Source organism: Pinus tabuliformis, chromosome 1_1 (assembly GCF_031772625.1).
Source record: "Pinus tabuliformis cultivar Carrire ecotype Pingquan chromosome 1_1, CPIR1, whole genome shotgun sequence".
Classification (NCBI taxonomy): Eukaryota; Viridiplantae; Streptophyta; class Pinopsida; order Pinales; family Pinaceae; genus Pinus; species Pinus tabuliformis.
The window spans coordinates 297,652,647-297,675,417 of record NC_142297.1 but is presented as its reverse complement, the minus strand read 5'-3'; positions in this window follow the sequence as shown (position 1 = coordinate 297,675,417).

Sequence of the window (22,771 nt, the reverse complement as noted above, 5' to 3'; positions counted from 1 at the left end):
GGGTGGTGTTGATATTGTACTAGGAGTCCAATGGCTACAATCCTTGGGTACAATAGCTTTTAATTTTCAAGAACTTTTAATGAAATTATATTTGGAAGGAAAGGAAGTTGAATTAAGGGGTATCGTAGGGAAACCGGGAAAGATAATTAGCTCTAATGGAATGACAAAGCTTCTAAAGAAAGAACAACGAGGCGTAATTTCACAATTACGTTCACTAGAGGTTTCCACATTGAAATCATCCATTTCTCCAGATCTCCAAAAAGTCTTAGACATTCATTCCAAGGTATTTGAGACTCCCAAAGGCCTCCCACCTATTTGTGATCATGATCATGCTATCAATTTGATTCCAGGAGGTGTTCCTCCAAACATCAGGCCTTACAGATATCCTTATGTCCAAATGAGTGAAATTGAACTTATGGTTTTAGAAATGCTAGAGGTTGGTATAATTCAACCTAGTCCAAGTTCTTTCTCTACTCCAGTAGTACTGGCTCACAAGAAAGATGGATCATGGCGCATGTGTCCAGATTATACGGAGCTCAACAAGCTCACTATTAAAGATAAAATTCCCATTCTTGTCACTGATGAATTATTGGATGAATTGCATGGATCAATTTACTTCACCAAGTTGGATCTTCATTCAGGATATCATCAAATCACAATGAAGACTAAAGACATTCCAAAAATAACATTCATAACTCATGAGGGTCATTATGAATTTTTGGTCATGCCTTTTGGCCTTACTAATGCACCTTCTACATTTCAAGGTTTGATGAATTCCATTTTCAAACCCTTCCTTAGAAAATTTGTGTTAGTATTTTTTGATGATATACTAATCTACAACAATTCTTGGAAGGATCATGTCCAACATGTTGACATGGTGCTCAAACTATTGGATGAGAAACAATTATATGCAAAAATGTCCAAATGTTTGTTTGGAGTACAAGAGGTGGAATATCTGGGTCATATTGTATCTCATGAAGGTGTTAAGGTAGACCCTAGAAAAATTAAAACCATTAAGGAATGGAAAATCCCCACATCAATAAAGCATCTACGAGGATTTCTCAGGTTGACATGGTATTATCGCAAGTTTGTTAAAAATTATGGGAGAATAGCAGCACCTCTAACAAAATTATTGAAGAAAGATGCATTCTCACGAACTCTAGAAGCAATGAAGGCCTTTGAACATCTTAAAGATGAAATGTGCCAAGCACCAGTCCTAGATACACGGACCTCACAAAAACCTTTATTATCGAATGTGATGCCTCAGGAAATGGAATTGGTGTTGTTTTAATGCAAGAACAAGGACCCATTTCTTTCGAAAGTCATCTAATCAAAGGAAAGTATTTACACAAAGATATTTATGAGAAGGAAATGATGGCAATACTACATGCACTTAAGAAATGGCAACCCTACCTAATGGGAAGACATTTCAAGGTAAAAACAAATCATGGTAGTCTTGAATACTTTTTGGAACAAAGATTATCTTTAGAAGAGTAGCAAAAATGGGTCACAAAGATGTTGGGCTATGAATTTGAAATCATATACAAAAAAAGGTAAAAAAAAATGTTGTGGCAGATGCACTCTCAAGAAAGGATGAGGATGTGGAAGCATTTCTTTGCACCATTTCTATTATCCAACCAGATTGGATAAACAAAGCAAGGGATGAATGGAAGAATGACGAGGAAGTGTGGGCAGTCACTCAAAATATATAACAAGATCCCAGTAGATCTGATACATTTAGCTGGAAAAATGATTCATTATGGTACAAAGATCAGTTATACCTATGTAAGAATTCTCAACTCAAACAAAAGATTCTTAGGGAATTTCACACCTCTCCCTTAGGAGGGCACTCATGATTTCTAAAAACCTACCACAGGGTTAAGAAGGATTTTTTTGGGATGGTCTTAAATCGGGTATTCAAAAGTTTGTGGCAGAATGTTTGGTTTTCCAACAAAATAAAGTTGAAACAATTAAGACCCCAGGACTATTACAACCCTTATCCATTCCAAGCCAACGTTGGGAGGAGGTTTCAATGGATTTTATCATAGGTTTACCCAAGTTCGAAGGAAAGAGTGTTATCATGGTGGTGGCTGACAGACTTACCAAGTATGCACACTTTTGTGCATTATCTCATCCATTTAAAGTGAGTACAGTTTCTACTGCATTTATTGAAACAATTCAAAAGCTACGTGGAAACCCAAAGATTATTGTAAGCGACAGAGATCCCATTTTCACTGGAAATTTTTGGACAGAATTATTTTCTTGTCTTGGGATTGAGTTAGCTCATAGCTCATCTTATCATCCTCAATCTGATGGGAAAACGAAGATAGTAAACAAATGTTTGGAAGGATATCTTCGTTGCTTTGTATCTGATAAACAGACACAATGGGTCAAATGGTTACCTTTGGCTAAATGGTGGTATAACACTTCCTTCCATACTGCAACAAAAATGACCCCATTTATGGCACTTTATGGATATCATTCACCATCCATCACATCATATTTAAGAGAAAATTATAAGGTCAAGTAGTGGAATATCACATTGAGCATCAACAACAAGTTCTCCAACTCTTAAAGGATAACCTTACCTTAGTGCATAATAGAATGAAACAATAGGCAGATCAACATCGCAGCAAAAGAAGTTTTGATGTAGGTGATTGGGTATTCCTATGGCTACAACCATATAAACAAATCTTCCTCTAGAAAGCTAAGAAGGATAATAAATTATCACCAAAGTATTATGGTCTGTACAAGGTGTTCCAAAACACAGGTACTATGGCATACAAATTGGAACTTCCTACAACTTCCCGAGTGCACCCAGTTTTCCATGTTTCATGCTTAAAGAAGGTTATAGGTGAAAAGGTTCCAATTCAAACAATATTGCTAGAACTTGATGAGGAAGGAAAAATCATGTTGGAACCTAAAGCAGTCAAAGAAACAAGAACTCGACAGCTACGAAATTGATCAACTTTAGAGTATCTCATAAAGTGGAAGAACTTACCCGTTGAAGACTCCACATGGGAGGATGAGAATTTTATGTAGAAGCACCCATAACTACTCAAGCATTGAGGACAACACTTTTTTGAAGAGAGGGGCTGTTAGGTCCCTATAATACTAATGATTCTCCCATTACTATTGTCATTGTATCCTGTATTGTTATTGTTGTGCCCCTATTGTCCCCATATTGTTATTTTTGTGCCTTTATATTATTATTGTTAGGTCGGCTTCATTATATTGTGTCCCCTTACACTCCTATATATAGAAAGGAGGTTTCGTCATTTGAATCATCTAAGAATTGTTCATTGGTGTAATGTAAAGGAGGATTCCCCCTTGAAGAGGCTTATTTCTAAGGCATTGATCTATCTTTTCTATCTTTTTGTGAGCTAGTTTCATAACACACTCTCCTAATTAGGTGCTGTTGAGATAGTGTGTGTTTAGTTTTCTCTTTCATGAATGTATTTCTTCATTTCACTATGATGGTTTGATTTAAATTTTGTGAATTGAATTGTTGTTACAAGTTAATTATTGTTGAGATTCATTTTTTGTTACAGTTGTTTATCGTTTGTTAATGAATCCTTGGCTAATTATGGCTTGTACAATTGTTCCTGCATATACATTGTGCATTAGCCTTACAATAATGAGTAGATCTCGGATTGATAATTAATGTGGCAAAGGGTTGAATAATATCATTCACACCTGTAAACCAACATTTTGGCATCGTTGTCAGGAGGCTATCAAAAGTGCAAGAGCACAACCAGTGTTGGTCATTAGATCAACCTCGTGTCCTTGGGAGAGAAGCTTTCTTACTCTGCTCTAGGTTCTGAGCTTTATTATTTTTGTTTTTCGCTCTTTCCTTCGATTGATTGCATAGGCACACTCTCTTGCCTTGGGGAGGGAAGTTTTCTTACCCTACTCTAGGCCCTGAGCTTAAGATGTCTTTATTCTGTTTTCCTTTTTCTTTTCTCTTAAAATCTTTCTCTCATCCTCGAGTGGGAAGCTTTCTTACCATGCTCCAAGTCTTGAGTCTAGAATTTTCTTGATTGTTTTGTTATTTTTTCTCTTAATAATCACTCTCTCGCCCTATGGAAGGAAGTTTTCTTACCTTCCTCTAGGCCCCGAGCTTAGGGTTTTCTTTACTTTTTCTTTTGTATTATTTTCTATTCCAACCACTCTCTCGCCCTGGGGAGGGAAGATATCTTACCCTGCTCCAGGCCCTAAGCTATGAGAACTTTTAATGTTTAAATTGCATGAATAGAGATCCAAATAAAAGGGGCAGAGGAGGACCCCCATGGAGAGGAAGGAATGATTTAGGTAGGAACGCCTACATCTAGTAAATCATCTTGAACGCTAAAGCTGAAACATCTTCACGAACCACTATTAGGGTGAGGACTCACACAAAGTTTGAGGGGCAGTCCATTGAACAACCAATACTATCCTCGGGAGTAACAACACCCATTTCAATGGAAGAAGGAGAGGATGCAGAGAGAAAGGCATCAGAGAAAATAGAAAGACTCTTTTCAACAGTAGAAGAAGAGGAAGTAGCGAGCAAAGGATCAGAAAAAAGAAATCAATCCAAGTGAAACAAAAGGAAACTAGGGAGGGTTTTCCTCACTATGTGATTAGGGAAGTGTTGGTAAGAGACCTCAACCATCAGTTTTCATATAGCAAGAACCCATTGAGATTCTGAGTTATTATTGGAGGGTATTCATGTCATGTCCAACCTCCTTAATTGAATTCCCAATTGAGGACATTAGAGGTGATGCACCGATGAAGCCCATTCCACTAACCGCTTTGCCTAACTTCCATGGGCTTTCCTCAGAAGATCCAGACACATTTTTGTTCGAAATTGATATTGTCTATAGGGGGTACGACTATGTAGTTGATTCTCATAAATTGAAAATATTCTCTGCTACTCTAAAAGCGATGGCTCTATGATGGTTTATGGGTCTAGGTGGAAAATCTATCTCCTCATGGGATGAGATGAAGGAAGCTTTTCTGGAGAAGTACGAGGATTATTGTAAATCCCGGGATACAAAGCAAAAAAAATTTAAGTTTATGCAAAAGGAGGATGAGAATATCGAGGATTGTGTGGAATGTTTCTAATACACACTATAGAGATCCGACCATAGTGACTTCGATAAATATATCTTGAAAATTACTTTCCTTTGGACCCTAAGGGAGGACTCTCTGGAGATTTTGAAGATAGTAGGAAAGCGTGGTGTATCCAAAGAGGATTTTAAATCTATCTGTGAGTTATGAATTCAATGTTCATGAGGGGCTACAAGAAATAAGCAAGGAATTCAGACCTCCAAAACATCCAGCGAAGGAATTACAAAGGCAGAGATAAGAAATTTGCTGGATAACATGAAGATCAACATCCTAAGTACACTTTCCTCTTAGATGGACATGTTACAAGAAAAAAAAAAAAAAAATGGAGTTAGAAAGGACCATGGCCAACTTCTGCCCTCAGTGCAGGAAGAATCATCCATTAAAGGAATGTCCATTAAATAATGTGGAGACTTGTGCAATATGTGAACAGGTTTACTCCACCAGTTCATGTCTGTCTCTTCCTGGGTTGAAGGAAGTGTTCCATGGAAAAAATGAAGGAGTAGAGAAACTATGATTTATGGGTTCCAAGAAACCATGGCCACCATGGCCACCAAGCCCAAATAAAGGTATGTCTCAGGACCTTTCTCAATACTTTAGCAATTTAAATATGGGCCCTCAATCAGTACCTTTTTCACCATAAATATTTTAGCACTTTAAATATGGGCCCTCATTCAGCACCTTTTTCACCATCATGGCCTCAATTTTATCAATATATGCCTTCGCAAACTTGGTTCCCTCAGTTTAGTTCAAACCATTCATGGTCTCAAATTTTCAAGGGCCTTCTCGTCCTCCTAGAGAATTCCATCAAACTATGAAACAACCATAGTTACTACTACCTTCCAACATTCCCTCCAGTACTTCTCCCCTTCATCCTCATATTCCTATCCAACCTAATCAAAATCCTAATAATAAGGGTGTTCATCAGACTGAAACTCTCAACCTTCCTTCATATAGAATTTCTACCACAGAATGTAATGAGATAAATCTGCGATTTGGTTGGGTAGTGAATGGCCAGACTTCATTGATGATCATTCAACACATTGGTGATGAAGATACAAAAAAAAAATCTTAAGTAGTTTGGAATGAGTCAAATTAGAATTATGTCAAACACCACCCTCCACATTCAAGTGATACTCAGGGATGCCCTACTGATCCTCCTTATCCCGAGAGATTTACCCTGAGTAAATAGAATCCTCAACCAGAATTTGACCTTTTAGGGGAACTCCAAATCTATTTGTCAAAATCCCCTTACTCCAAGCTATGAAGGATGTGCCTATTGATGGTAAGAAAATTAGAGAATATTGTTCCAAGAAACTTGGAAATATGACAAAGGATCTGCTTACCATTCATGTTATGGCGAAGCTATCAGACATTATGCTGGAAAAATTTATACCTGTGAAATATGGAGATCGAGGGAACCCAATTCTGACAGTGTATATTAATGTAGTTGACATCTTGAATGTGCTGGTATATTTGGGGGCTGCGATTAATGTTATCACAAGTGAAACTATGCTCACATTAGGTCTACGAAATCTAAAACCAACTCTGTCTTGGAATTAGCAGAAAGGTCTACAGTAACATTGATAGGAAAATTGGAAGACAAAACCATTTCAGTAGACTGATGGCATTATCCCATTGATCTTCTAGTATTAGATACATAGTCCCTAGCTGGTGGTGATCCAGGTGGCTCTCCACACATGTAGAAGTCCCAAAAGACTCGGAAAGGGTCAAAATTTATCGTGGTGAGAACACTCCCAAACTAGCACCAGATTCAAGTGCTCATCACCCTTATTCCAACGATGTGAATGACACTCAAATACAATATCATATGAGGGAGATAGAGCAAGTCAAATTTTTGGTCAAAGTTGCCATGTGGGCCAGGTTTAAGTGTCCTACGAATTGACCGAGTCTCGGATAGGGAATTTGGCTCTCGTGGAGCAGGCAGAATTGTTGGATACTTAATCTGTCTAACATCTCTTATGTTAGAAAAAATAAAAAAATGTTATTATTAAAAAAAATTGAAAAAAAAAATTTTTAAAAGGTGGCAGGCCATGATTCCTGCCACCTCCATTGGACCCTCCAAAAACGATGTATTAGAAAAAAAATTATTTAAAACAAAATAAAAAAATGTTATTATTAAAAAAAATTGAAAAAAAAAAAAATTTAAAAGGTGGCAGGCCATGATCCTTGCCACCTCCATTGGACCCTCCAAAAACCATGTATCAGAAAAAAAATTATTTAAAAATGGGCCGACGACCATGACCCCGTCGGACACCCAAACCACCATATGTAAATGTTACAACATATTACATGGGCGGTGGGCGAGCAACCTCTGGTGGACCCAACCCATGCCCCACCATTGGACCACACCCCACTGTTAGCATTTGTCAACATTTAATTGAGGGCAACGGGGCTTGAACCCACCTGGCTAGTGTGGCCGACCTACCTCCCAGGTGCCCTCACAACTCACACCAACCCACACATCAATACAACCAAAAAGAAGTGTGGTATATGTAATGGTCACACCACCATCACAACAATGGAATTGCCAGCAGAGATGGGGGAGTGGGCCACGAGACCGATGGACCCGCCCCAATTACAATGTTTTTGTAATAAAAATGGAGGGGAGGGATTTGATCCCCTGACCCCTCCTCAACCACTCGATTTTTTTAACCAATGTGCCAACAGACTCTGTTGGGAGGTCCATCGATGAAATAATATTTAAACCCTCATTTCCTCGGTGTGCAGGAGGCCAAGGCAGAGTGAAGAGTTCGAGACAATTTTTTTTAATTAATTGCAGGTGGAACTATGAGCGTGGAGTAGAGGCAGGTGAAACCATGATTGAGCACAACTTTCAAGTGGGTGAAATTTTTCTAGTGTCCAAATTGGACAAAATTTCTGTCAATCCTACACCTCTCGGTGACACAAACCTAATGGGGCAGACATAATTTTGATCTGAGTAGCTATTGGCTTAATGGGGCCTAACCTAGGTTTAGAAATGTTCAACCAAAAAAATCCCGACACTACTGGCCCTTTCGGCAATAGTCCACGAAGCGCAGACTGAAGTCTCACCTGAGGTAGTATGGGAGGGTGCTAGAACTAGGTTTCTGCACCCTAGGGATGTCTTGATGCATTCTGGGTTTGTGCAGAGCGATCCTATGTGCTGCGTGGCTTCCGCATAGCTATCTTCTCAAGGCAACTAACCTAGTCAAGTCCGAACGTAATTTACCCTTCTTTGTGCTTAATATTATTATAGATATTTAGCTACTTATGAAGGTACAACTCTTGCAGTTATTATTTAACATAAACTGACATGTGCGTAATCATAAATCAAGAACATATGCATAAACCAGAATCTAGAACAAATACAAGATATTTTAGAATCAACATATCTTTATTAATGCCTTTATTTGGTTACAATCCACTTCCTCCCCTGCGCACACAGCTGCGGACTCTAACCAGGCCTCCGCACACACAGCTGTAGAGCCTCTATCTCCTATTACAACCCTTGACTCAGACTTACCTACTTAGAATGACTACTACAGTCAACAACCCATGCACTATATATCTCCTTAATCCTTTCTAAAAACTATCTTCTACACCTAGAGCCTTGCTTTATTTATACATTCTCATGGTCCACAGACCATGGGTAGGCCGACTCATTTTCTGTTATTTTACCTTATTTTCAGGTGAACTACCCTTTGACTTGACTTATTACAATGCATGCTCCGCGCACTTCACATAGCTTTTACAATACAATACCCAAAATTGTGGGCTTTAAGCCCCAAAACCACTATGCGGGGGATCCCTTGCCCAAACAGGCCCCCAACACAATCATCATGACTCATCCCGAGTCACTTGGATGCATGGCAATCTTCGCTCAACGATCATCCAACAACTTCTGTGCTTCACGAATGTCGGCCACACATTCCTCCGTTGTCTGTTGTATCAAATGTGCGCAACGTTCTGATGCATCATTGTTAGCGGCATCCGCTTGCCTTTTCGCATATGTGTCCTACATCTGGGTAAGCTTTCTCTCTATCGTGGCAGTGACCGTGAACACTTCCTCGAGCCAAGGTTGGATGTGGGCTTTAAGCCCTGCTTCTTTCTATTATGCAACGTCCACTTATTCCTTCAATTCCTAGGCCTCCCTTATCTTGGCCAAATGCTGGGTGAGTGCGACTGTCTACGCGGTTCCCCGAACATCATCATAAGCCTGCTGCAATTCCCGCGCTTCTGTTTCTAGCTGTCGTAGCATTGGGTCTTCCTGGAGTGAAGTGAGCGTTAAGAGGGACTGGTCCAACAAGCCAGTGTAGTCTTGTACAACATGCTCTATCTCTTTCAACCTCGATTGAATGGCTTGGTGGCACTGCTCTCTAACTTCTGGGGTTATAGAAGACTACACCTGCAATCGCAGCTCTGCTATCTGCAAGTTCAGCTCCAACTGCACCTTCACAGCCTCCTCATGGATCCTGCGAACTCCAGCTGCCAGTTGGCGAATCTTTTCTGCTGTGGGGAGTTCTACTGGTACGGCCAATTCCACAATACTACTACAGGCTTCTTCCACTACCTGTTCTACTCCCTATTTTTTGGCAACCATGCTATGGAATTGTAGGCTAAGATGTTTTAGCTTTGCATTTTTCTCACTCAAGATTTGGAGAGTGCGACCCTCCCTGGCTCGAATCTCAGCAGTTACTCCTTCCTGCAACTGGTGGAGGGTTTCTCTGGGAAGGGTAGCCAAATTCAACCCCCAGCCCCTTATGTCACCTTCAGCTACTGCTAATACGACTCCTTCTGGTAACACCAAAGTATGCGTGGTGCTTGTGCGCAGCATCTGTTCAGTTTTGGATATACCTTTCGTAAGGTGCAGTGTCATCATTCCTGGAGGTTGCACCTGTAATTCCTGCAACTGCACTCTGAGTGCCCCCAACATAGTCGTCTGCTCCATCATCAACTCTACTAGGGCATCCTTATTGATAAATGCTCCTCCTACGGACTCTGTTTCCTTTGTCCTCTTTCACGAGGGCAGTTGCTCCTGGATGCGCGGCCTCTTGACTTGAGTCACATTTGTTGTAATGTTCGCACATTCCTGTGTCTCCACCTCCCCCTGTATATTCTACTCCATGGGAATTTCCTGTCCTTCCTGAGCCTCTTCAGCAGCTGTGGTTGTGTTCTGTTTCATTTTCTCTAGCATGGTGGCCTCAACCATCGTCAGTGGCATGGTTGCTTCTTGTTCTTGACACTTTCTTTCTGCTAGCTTCGCGAGGAGCAACTTGGTCTCTTTCTTCTTCTGTCGCACCGCAATTTTTTCCAATTTTGCCAAGTGCGGGGTGTGCCACTCCGAAGACCATGATGCCATTACTTCAAAGATTGCATCATTTGTGGCAATGAATGGCAACTTTTCCCATCCTCGGGCTGGATCCTTGCGTGCCGGGATATACAAGTTATGCATGTTTGCCTTGAATTCCGCCACAATCTGTAAAGTGTTATATATCGTTAGGGACAAGTGTGGCCTACAGTTGATCCATGTTTGTAAACGCGACTCTACAAATGTCCAAAATACCTTTATCTTTCGAATCCTTTCCATGTCTGTGGTCACCCAGAGCGAGGTGTACCTCACGACCTCAGGTATGTTTTATTCAACGGTGGGAAACTGGCTGTCTGCCAACAGCTCCTGGGAAATCAATAAGATGGATAAGAGCACCCACGCATAGTGGAGGGTCTTACCCTGGTCCTGTGCTTCCCTACAGTTCGTTAAAAATTCATCACACAGAAACTGCGCCTAATTGAACTGGACCCCTTCTGCACACTGCTCTGCCAACACAATTATAGATGCCATTACTTCATTTGCACGACATTTCCTCATGAGCTTGCTGGCTAGCAACTAGGTGGCAACGTGCACCCCTCGATCTTTGATACATGCGATTACGTATCCTCACCTCTTTTTCTCTATCTTATATTTGGCCTTCATAACTTTCACAAGGCCCAACTCACTACTCTTTCTAGCTATGTCTGCGGGATTGCTTCCTTTAACCAGAAGCTGCGTGATTCAGCGAATTAAGTTAGCCGTGATGAGAATCGGCTATTCTAGCCATAGATACCCATCATGTACTAGACACGGTAGCTATCGAATGACAAAGATAGTGATAGGCACTCGGTGATAGTTCGTATCAACCGCAGATATAGTAACCTTGCCTTCTCCACACCTCGTAACCATTTCTGCTATCGTAGTTTGTCCACGGCCAACTGTGAGAACTTCTAGCTATCTGCAAGGTCCCAGTCTTTGAATTTTATATTTGGTACCCATCCTAGCGGTGGTCTATCAAATTTGATATCATCTAGAAGAAGCAGGGTTTGGAGTGCGCTCTTCAAGGTCTCCAAGTCCTTTGGTATCTTGGCTGTCCCTTTCCATGGGGGAATGTAGGGGGGTAACTCTATCACTGAAGGTGCTTGGGAGATATTTTCCTCCTCATTGTTCTATGCCTCTATCTTAGCTATTAGGTCTTACAGATCTTCCTCCTCCTCTTCTGTCTCAATAGTGACGGCTTTACCCTTTTCGGACAGTGAGATTTTACTAACTCTTGGGTGCGGTGGTGATACCCGGATGGGCCCCATCAGTGGTTTGTTCTTCTGTGATCATGGTGTGTGTGGGGACTTTGGTACCTCTGGTGTGCCTGTTGCCTCTCCAAGCTCCTCCTGGGTCACCCGGGGTTCTTGACTACCTCCCATAATGCGCACTCTGGTTCTCGACATTGTGTTTATACTAGACTCGGTCAGTCGCGCATTTACGGGTGGCAAGGTAGCTTGGGATTCACTGCTCTGTTCTTCCTCAATTCTTAACAACCCTAGAGCTGCTTGAAAACTACCCCATGGAATTTTATAGTAACAGTCGGATTTGAATTCATCCCTTCCCTCCATTTTTGAGTCCTTAGTACTTGCTTGGCAACAGATCTCCCCGAATCTAGCTCGTAATTCATGTCTTAAAGGTCTGTCACCCACTCCTTTCCACATTAAATTAGCCTTCTTGTCATGAACAGTGTCATCAATGGTCATCCCCTAGCCTCTACATGCGGCAGCGCATCCCCTTAAGCATGATTGTGATTCTTGTGTCAAACGGGCTCTACACCGACCCCCCTTTCCGCGCAGATTTCCTGTAGCCTTGTTTATAGTCCCGCACCTTCTTTCAGCTACCTGGGGCATTGAGCTATGCCTTCTACAGATAGTCAGGTGGTCACACCCTTGATGCGAGGCTTCACTTTTCCTGCTAGCACGGGCTGCTAGAACCTTCCACATGCCTTTGCGTCACATCCCTCTTTGGCTGGTACCTTCCCTTTTTTAGTAAGGTGTGGTTGCAACCATAATAGCAGGGTTGCAATTTCTTTGAACATCGTAGTAGTGCTGGCTAGACTCGGTCCCCTCATACTCATTTTTTCGTGGCCCGCTTGCGTGACTTCGTCTTCCAGTTTGCAAATTTCTTCATCCAATGTCATACTTCTCTTCCTCAGCCATGCCCATTCATCATCAAGTTCCTGAAGTTTCATGCTTCTGCGCCGAAGGTTTTCTTGTAGCTGCCAAATTCTTTTAACCAGGTCCCCACATCCTGTTCCTACTATGGGAGCCATAGTCCAAGGATGCTTCTCTGCCTTCCTAATTTCCTCTCGTCTTGTCGTCATTGAAATCATTTCTGTGCTCTAGTTTGTGCTTATGGTCCTATCAGCCCATCGAACCACTGGGGTGCACAGGTCCCCATCCGATCGTCCCACTTGGTAAATTGTCTTCACGATCGCGCATGGCCTTGTGAATGCACATCGCTCTTTCTGCTGTCACGTAGGGTCCTGATTTTTGAACCTTAGCCTGGGTTGTGCCTACCCAGCATGTGACTGTACCCATTGACACAGGTGTGGTGCGCACAAACTGCTTTGCCCTAGTTTCCTGACCCGCGTTTGACACTGGGAATTTTGAAACCACAAGTGCGTCCTTCTTCTGCATCCATGCCAGCTCCCAATATTCTGCTGGTGCTTCTACTGCCCTTGTGCAGGCACCGCGCACAATGCCCAATCCATCGTGTCGCACTACTGTTGTTTTGGTCCTGACCTTCCAATCTCATTTAAGAGTTCATCCCCTCCTTTGTCCCCATCATATGTTGGTAATTCCCTGGCTTCGGTCATCATGTACCATAGTGATCTAATCATCCTGTTGCAATTTAGCATTGATACCTCATGCAACTGGTTCTGCCAATGTTCTATTTCTTCATCAGAATCCGACGTACATGAACTATAACGCTCCCATGCGATTCTCCCATCTTTATTAGGGTTTACCCAATCTTGATCCTGTGTTGTTATCTGGTAGATGCAGACCAGCTCATCATCATTGTCATCTTCGCGCATAGGTTCAGTGTAGTGCACTCCTTCTTCTGGATCCAGTGGAACGATGACGCATAGAGACTTTTTCTCAAAAATCATTTTTCGCTTCTTCAGGTTGATGACTCCATTCATATCTGTAGCCCAATCTATCCCTAATAACGCGGGGTAAGGGTTATTGTCATCCACAATCTCTATTACCGCGAAGTCTATATGCGTGCTCGCGTCGTCAATATCCACAATTACCCCTTGCAATCTTCCAACGGGCACGATATGTTGTTGATTTTCCATCCTTAATTGAATAGGATACCACTGTAACACGGGCTGGACCATCCGCTCCCAAGTCTATTTTGGTAACATGTTCGTGTCCGAACCCAGGTCGAGGACTACATGATACATCTCATATTCGCCAATTTTCACCGTCAGCCGCATTTCCCTCCCCGTACGCAAAGTATGCTTCCCCATCTTTCGAACTACGCATGGTTCTCCCAATCCTGCACACCTAGTGATCAACTCTTAGAGTTCTTTAACTGCCTTACTATCTTGTAGCAGCTTGATGCATGTCTCTAAATAGGTACTAAGCATAGACGGATCCATTTTCGGTTCCGGTTGATCCTTACTACCTGAAGTAGAGGCCTCCTTGAAGCTCTTCTTAGCTTCCATAGCTGTTTCTTTCACGCTTTCTGAGTCAAGTTTAGATTCCTTCATAGGGGCCTTGCGGACCCATGTATCGTCCTCGGGTTGCTTTTCCTTATCTTCCCCTATAGTCGCACCACTTCTAAGCACCATATTCACGTTGGGGTCTCCTTCGAGCGGTTCTGACCTCATCATTTGGATATTTTATGTTGGAGTAGGTTGTAGTACCCCTTTCTCGCACATCTGTGCGATCAACGTCAGACAACCTACGCTTCATGATGAAACTAATAGCAATACCAACAACATATTCTAGTCGGATTAATACAGTCACGCGCATAGTGCTGAGTCCTCAATAATTGTAGCAGATTAACTTTCTGCACCCTCACCCTGGTTCCATCCTTCCTCATCCTTGACCTCGTCCTTGAAATACCCACCGTGTGATTGCTATAGCTAGATCAAGGCCTCGTAGTTTTGTCTACATTTGATAGGCTAGGGTCCTCTCCATCATTAGTTCATAGCTCTGGCATGTCCGCTCGTTGTGACCTACTGATCTACAAAAGTTACAGTACAGTTGCTATGGAGTCTGGGTATATTTATACAACAGGTGACAATTGTTTGTTGCGTGCTTTCCTCCTACCTAACAGATCGTGCACCAGAGTGCAGTGGACGCACTTGGACCTGCTTGCACCTTTGGTCTCAACAGCATCGGTCCCCCTCCTGCCAAATAGTTCGTGAATACCGGACAATGATCCTTATCGTGACCCTAGCTTTTACATTTTATACACCACACTTCTTCGCACGCCTATGGCCGGGGCGCCCTATCCTACTTCAAACTCTGCATCTCCAAGCATAAGTTTTGTAGTTTTGCGTGGATTTGTTGGACTCCCAACACCGGATCCTGTATCAGTGTTTCGTGCAGCCTCATTTCCATTTCTAATTCCTCTGCTTGGCTTGAGAGCTTCTATTGTGACAGTGTCGTCCTCGGGTGTGGGCTCAAAGACTCCACAAACCACGCACGGTGCTGCGCATTCGTTAGTGTCATATTAGCCTCACAGATCGTACTTTTTACCCTTTGATCTAGGTCTTAGGGGGTTTCACCTGGAAGCATCGCAATCTACCTGAATCCTATAATCGACTGCGTCTCTGATTTCAGTTGACTAAATTCTCTGTTCAATGCAACCTGAATTTCTACTATTTCGGCATTCGGGTGATCATTTGAGTGCTTGATATACCAAGTCAGCGCGCGGTCCTATAGCGCACTTACCAATCTGGCCTTCTTAATGTTATCATCCGTAACCCTGTGTGCTTCCCACACTGCTCTAACTATGAAAAAAACCTGATCTGGGTCTTCGTTTTCTACTCCTCCGAATACAGGCAACTTGATCGTGCTCGCCATGCTAAACTGCTTGTTTGGTGGAGGCAGAGTGCGAAAAGTTGGAGGTGAGGAAGGTGATGAGAGTGGTGGCATTAGCGGAGATGATAACTACAGAATGTGCTGCCTGATCAAACTGATCGCACTCCTTGGAGAAACCCAAGCGTGCTCTTCCTCATTTGCTCGTGGTGGTGAAATTAGAGATTGTTTCCTAACCCTCTGATCCCTTTGAAGCTCCTTCTGCTTCACGTTGTTATGCTCATTAATGTATGTGCATCACTCGTTTTTCGCATAACAATATCTTAATCCAAGTATTCAAAGACTTGATGTACTTACCTTGCGGTCCTTTGAGAAAGCGTCTTTTGGCTTCGTTGTAGCTGACAGTCGTGTCTATCGCAAATTTAGTGATATACCCTCCTATTATCCAATCCAGCCAATGATCTACGGCCTGCGTGATCTTATCCTCAAACGCCTCATGCGTCCACAATAACTCTGGATTCTACACAATCCGTTGATCAAGCTTGCACCTTCCTTGGCTATCTGTTAGCCTCGCGATCCAAGCATATAGTTCCGAAGAGAATGTCGCGAAGAAGAACTTGTGGATTTCTGTATATATGAAGCGATCCAACCACCTTCTCTCAGATATCTACAGAGTTTTGTTTTCATGTATTATGACCTCATCCAACTTCTGATCCAACCAATCTTCAAGTTCTTTCTTTGTAGGGTTCCATTGTTTCGACATCAAACATCCCCTAGGCAGACCCTGGTGCTAGCAACGGAACCATTTGGTGGCTTAATGGGACCTGACCTAGGTTCAGAAATGTTTAGCCAAACAAATCCTGACACTACCAACCCTTTTGGTAACAGTCTGTGAAGTGCAAACTGAAGTCTCACCCGAGGTAGTATGGGAGGGTGCTGGAACCAGATTCCACACCCTAGGGATTTCTTGATGCGCTCTGGGTTTGTGTGGAGCGATCCTACACACTGCATGGCTTCCGCGTAGCTGTCTTCTCAAGGCAACTACCTCAGTCAAGTGCAAACGTAATTTACCCTTCTCTATGCTTAATATTATTATAGATATTTTTCTACTTATGAAGGTATAGCTCTTGCAGTTATTTTTTAACATAAACAGACATGCGCGTAATCGTAAATCAGGAACAGATGCATAAACCAAAATCTAGATGTTGGGTCCCTATAATACTAGTGATTACACCATTACTATTTGTTGTTGGGAAAAGTATCCAATACGGAATGACCCTATCCCACTCTAATGGTGATAGTACCTCAGCAACAATCAAAGCAAAGCTATTCGAGATTACTTCTTTATGAGATGTAAGAGAGGGGAGAAAGAGATCCACTAACCGTTGTCTTCCGCTAATGATTGATCCAATCTTCTCTCTTTGCTCCTTGCTCCCAGCTCCTTGCTCTTTCACTGGCCCAGCTACACCAAGATCCTGCAAAATAACAAGAGAGGGAAACTACAAGAAGCATACATTCATAATTGATTCAAGGATTAGAATAAATCAAATATACAAGTATCAATATGCCATTGAGACACATGCATATAGAAGAACTTCAAATGCTTTATTAATGGAAGAAGTAAAGTTTAGGAAGACAACCATAAAAGGCCCAATCCATCATCACCTCCCAGCAGAAAGAAATCTCCTCTTCACCTCCCTCAAGCAAATCACCCAATAGTTCTATACTCAAACCAATAGCACTTCCTTACATTCACCAGATTCCAGCCTCCCTAGACCTCATGAGAGAGCTCTATATATAGGAGTTTTGGAGAAAGGATGAGTCAGCTTGAGCTTGGCATGGAGATGACTAGTGTCCTCTCCCACTTCAGTTATTCTTCAGTTCTTGAGTCCACTTCGAGGTTCTTGCTTCCACTTGGAGATCTAGACCCTCTTACTCATCACCAGTCGAATTCCCTGATCCAAGTGTCATTTTGGAAGCTTCCTGGGCATTGACACCTTGAGGAATGACTGTGCCACTTGGCCAAACTCGCCCAGTGCAGGTAGCCTTCTTTGCAGTTGACATTCAGCGCAGGTACAGAGTGGAGCAGTTGACATTCAGCGCAGATGCTCAGTGGAGCAGTTGACATGATCTAGAATTAGCTTGTTTTTGAGTGTTTTCAAGTGGAGAACTGATATTTATTGTTGTGGTTTGCTGACCTTGTTCCTCTAGGGGTAGGAACAACATGTTTAGGGACTTTGGATCCCTTAGATTATCGACATTTCATGCTTCATGCTGTAAGGCACAAAAATGTCTATAAAACTATTGAAGTTGTATCCCTTATTAATATTTTTGTGCCCCTATTGTCCCCATATTTTTATTACTGTGCCCCATAGAATCCCTCTATTGTTATTTTTGTGGCTTTATATTATTATTGTTAGGTCGGCTAGGTTATATTATGACTCCTTAGTCTCCTATATATAGAAAGAAGGTTTTGTCATTTGAATCATCCAAGAATTGTTCATTTATGTAATGTAAAGGAGGTTTCCCCTTGAAGAGGCTGAATTCTAAGGCGTTGATCTATCTTTTCTATCTTTTTCTTGAGCTGGTTTCATAACATTTGGTATCAGAGCTTTGGATTCTAGGGTTTCGCTGCTCAAAATAGGTTATTGTGGAATTTTCGCTATAACATTTTTTCTGCAACGTTTCAGAAGCTAAAAAAAAGACCCACTTGAGAAGAAATCTCGCTGAATCTGGGATCTAAATTTCAGATCTTTTCGCGCTATATTTGTGGAGATATGATCTGAGGAAGTTGGTCTTTTTGTAGACTCCTAAATTACATTCCAAATAGGTGACCTAGGGAAAATCATCATAACTTTCTCTCTGAGTATCATATTGAAATTTTGTAAGAAGGTTCCGAAAGAGGACAGATTTTAGTTTCTTGTGTATATTTTTCAGAGCTAAAGGTCGAAACAGTGACTCGTGGCATGTCGTACAATTTCGCTCTACTGAACTAGTCTATAATTAGGTCACTGTGGGAGATTTCGTATAACTCTTCCTTGGAGAATCCAATTTGGATAATACTGGTGGCATTGGAAAGAGGACATAGAGGACTACTATAGGTCACAGTTTCAGAACTGGATGATCCAAAAGTACAGAGATACATCAGAGGCAATATCGAGCTCCTACAAAGTGAAAAAAGGTGTGTAGATTTTTTTAAATTTTTGCTTAAGCTTGGTTTGAAAATTTATTTTGAAGGAATTCAAAGGGCATAGTAGAGAATTATTATCGGTAACTGATGCCCTGAGAAAACAAAATGAAAACACCTAGTAAGCAACCTAAAAGCTCTAGCATGACTCATGAAGAAGAGGATGAAATGCTACATGATATATCAAAATTACAAGAACAAGTGCAACAAATGTCACTCTCACAAAAGCTCATAGAAGCTAAGATAAAGGGTGTGGAAGCTAAGATGGAAGATTTGAAGATAGATTTGAAGAGAGATTTGAAGAGGGACATGGCAGATTTGAAGACAGATTTGACAAATTTTCTACAAGAAATATTTACTAATGGTGAAAAGGTAGTAAAGGAAACTCATGATGCGAACAAGAGAAATGTTAATCATGATTTCATGGTCTTTAATGTGAGATTGAAGACCCACCATATTCCAAAAATCGATATGAGGAAGTTTGATGGCAAGGATCCCACAACATGGATATTACAGATGGAGAAATTTTTCCATCTCAATAATGTGCAAAACACACAAAAGGTATGCATTGCAACTTTATATTTGGAACCAAATCAGTTTGTATGGTATCAATGGCTTTTCTCTCATAAACAAATTATCACTTGGGAAATTTTTACAGAAGAATTGAAAGCACATTATGAGGATACAAAAAGAAACACTTTTTTTAGCCAATTGATAAGTCTCAAACAAAAGTGTTCAATAATGGAGCACATTAAGGAGTTCCAAAAATTGAACATAAGGGTAAAAAATATTCTAGAGGAGCATAGGATTGATGTGTTCATAGGGACTTTAAAGGATAATATCCAACATGATTTTCGCCTTTGGGAACCTAATTCATTAGAGAAGGCATTCAGGTTAGCAAGAAAAATGGAAAGTAAAATTATGGCAACCAGGAAGCATACCACTCACAACTATAAAGATGGAAGTGTTGTTGCCCCTAGTCTTCCAAAACCTATAAGGTTGACACCACAACAATTGGAAGAAAAAAGAGCAAAAGGGCTTTGTTACAGCTGTGATAGAAAATACACTAAAGGTCATAAGTGTGCCGAGAAGAAATTATTCTACATAGATTGTGAAGAGGAAGAAGAAAAGGAGCAAGAAAGGTCAAAACAAGAGGATATACTCTAGAAACAAAGCCTAGATAAAGAAGAAATGAATCTAACCATATCTTGTAATGCATTGGCGGGAATTACCACTCCTTAAACCATCAAGATAGTATGACAAATCAAGAAGAAAAAGGTAATAGTGTTGATTGATTCAGGAAGTACCCACAATTTATTCATTATAAGGTAGCAAAAGAATTGAATTGCTTCTTATATCCATCACCAGAGTGTCAAGTGAGGGTTGCAAATGGAGGAACAATAAATTGCTCTGGAAAGTGCCATAATATCAAGCTATCCATAAGAGAATATGTATTGACTAGCCCCATGCTTTCCATTCCAATGGGAGGTGCTGATGTTGTACTAGGAGTCCAATGACTACAATCCTTTGGTACAATAGCTTTTAATTTTCAAGAAATTTTCATGAAATTTTATGTGGAAGGAAAGGAAGTTGAATTAAGGGGTATTGTAGGGAAACCAGGAAAGATAATCAGCTCTAACAGTATGACAAAGCTTCTAAAAAAGGAACAAAGAGGTGTCATTGCACAATTATGTTCGCTAGATGTTTCCACATTGGAATCATCTATTTCTCCAGATATCCAAAAAGTCTTGGACAATCATTCCAAGGTATTTGATACTCGAAAAGGTCCCCCACCTATTTGTGATCATAATCATGCTATTCATCTGATTCCAGGAAGTGTTCCTCCAAACATCAGGCCGTACAGATATCCCTATGCCCAAAAGAGTGAAATTGAACGTATGGTTGCAGGAATGCTAGAGGCTGGTATAATTCAACCGAGTCAAAGTTCTTTCTCTGCTCCAGTAGTATTGGTGCACAAGAAGGATGGATCATGGCACATGTTTCTGGATTATAGGGAGCTCAACAAGCTCACTATTAAAGATAAGTTTCCCATTCCTGTCATTGATGAATTACTGGATGAATTGCATGGATAAATTTACTTCACCAAGTTGGATCTTCGTTCAGGATATCATCAAATTAGAATGAAGACTGAAGACATTCCGAAAACAACATTTAGAACTGATGAGGGTCATTATGAATTTTTGGTCATGCCTTTTGGCCTTACCAATGCACCTTCAACATTTCAAGGTTTGATGAATTCCATTTTCAAACCATTCCTTAGAAAATTTGTGTTAGTATTTTTTGATGATATACTAATCTACAACAAGTCTTGGAAGGATCATGTTGAACATGTTGACAGGGTGCTACAACTATTGGAGGAGAAACAATTATATGCAAAAAGATCCAAATGTTTTTTTGGAGTACAAGAGGTGGAATCTATGGGTCATATTGTATCTCATGAAGGAGTTAAGGTAGACCCTAGAAAAATTAAAGTCATTAAGGAATAGAAAATCACCACATCCATAAAGCATCTGCAAGGATTTCTCAGGTTGATAGGGTATTATCGCAAGTTTGTTAAGAATTATGGGAGAATAGCAGCACCTCTAACAACATTATTGAAGAAAGATGCATTTTCATGGACTCCAGAAGCAACAAAGTCCTTCGAACATCTTAAAGAGGCAATGTGCAAAGCACTGGTCTTAGCTACACCGGACTTCACAAAAACCTTTATTGTGGAATGTGATGCTTCAGGATATGGAATTGGTGCTGTTTTAATGCAAGATGAAAGACCCATTGCTTTTGAAAGTCATCCAATCAAGGGAAAGTTTTTGCACAAAGCTATTTATGAGAAGAAAATGTTGGCAATACTCCATGCAGTTAAGAAATGGCGACCCTACCTAATGGGAAGACACTTCAAGGTAAAAACGGATCATGATAGCCTTAAATACTTTTTAGAAGAAAGATTATCCTCTGAAGAGCAACAAAAGTGGGTCAAAAAGATATTTGGTTATGACTTTGGAATCATCTACAAAAAAGGGAAGAAAAATGTGGTGGCAGATGCACTCTTAAGAAAGGATGAGGATGTGGAAGCATTGTTGTGCACCATTTCTCTTATCCAACTAGATTGGATAAATGAAGAAAGGGAGGAATGGAAGAATGACGATGAAGTGTGGGCACTTATTCGAAAGTTACAACATGATTCCAGTACATCTGATACATTTAGCTGGGAAAATAATTCATTATGGTAGAAAGACCGCTTATACCTCTGTAAGAATTCCCAGCTAAAACAAAAGATTCTTATGGAATTGCACACTTCTCCCTTCGAAGGGCACTCAGGATTTTTAAAAACTTACCACAGGGTTAAGAAGGAATTTTTTTCGGATGGCCTTAAATCAGATATTCAAAATTTTGTGGCAGAATGTTTGGTTTGCCAACAAAATAAAGCTGAAACACTTAAGACACCAGGTCTATTACAACCTTTATCCATTCCAAGCCAACGTTGGGAGGAGGTTTCAATGGATTTTATCATAGGTTTACCCAAGTCTGAGGGAAAAAGTGTCATCATGGTGGTAGTTGACAGACTTACCAAGTATGCACACTTTTGTGTATTATCACATCCATTTAAAGCCAGTACAATTTCTACTGCATGTATGGAAACAATTCAAAAGCTCCATGGAAACCCAAAGATATTCAAGAGATACCATTTTCACTGGAAATTTTTGGACATAATTATTTTCTTGTCTTGGTACTCAGTTAGCTCATAGCTCATTTTATCATCCTCAATCTGATGGGCAAACTAAGATAGTAAACAAATGTTTGGAAGAATATCTTCGTTGCTTTGTATCTAATAAACAGACACAATGGGTCAAATGGTTACCTCTCAATGAATGGTGGTATAACACTTCCTTCCATACAACAACAAAAATGACCCCATTTATGGCACTTTATGGATATCAGGCACCATCCATCACATCATATTTAAGAGAAAATTCTAAGGTTCAAGCAGTGGAACATCACATTGAACATCAACAACAAGTCCTCCAACTCTTAAAGGATAACCTCGTGTTGGCACAAAATAGAATGAAACAACAGGCAGATCAACATCGTAGCGAAATAAGTTTCGATTTA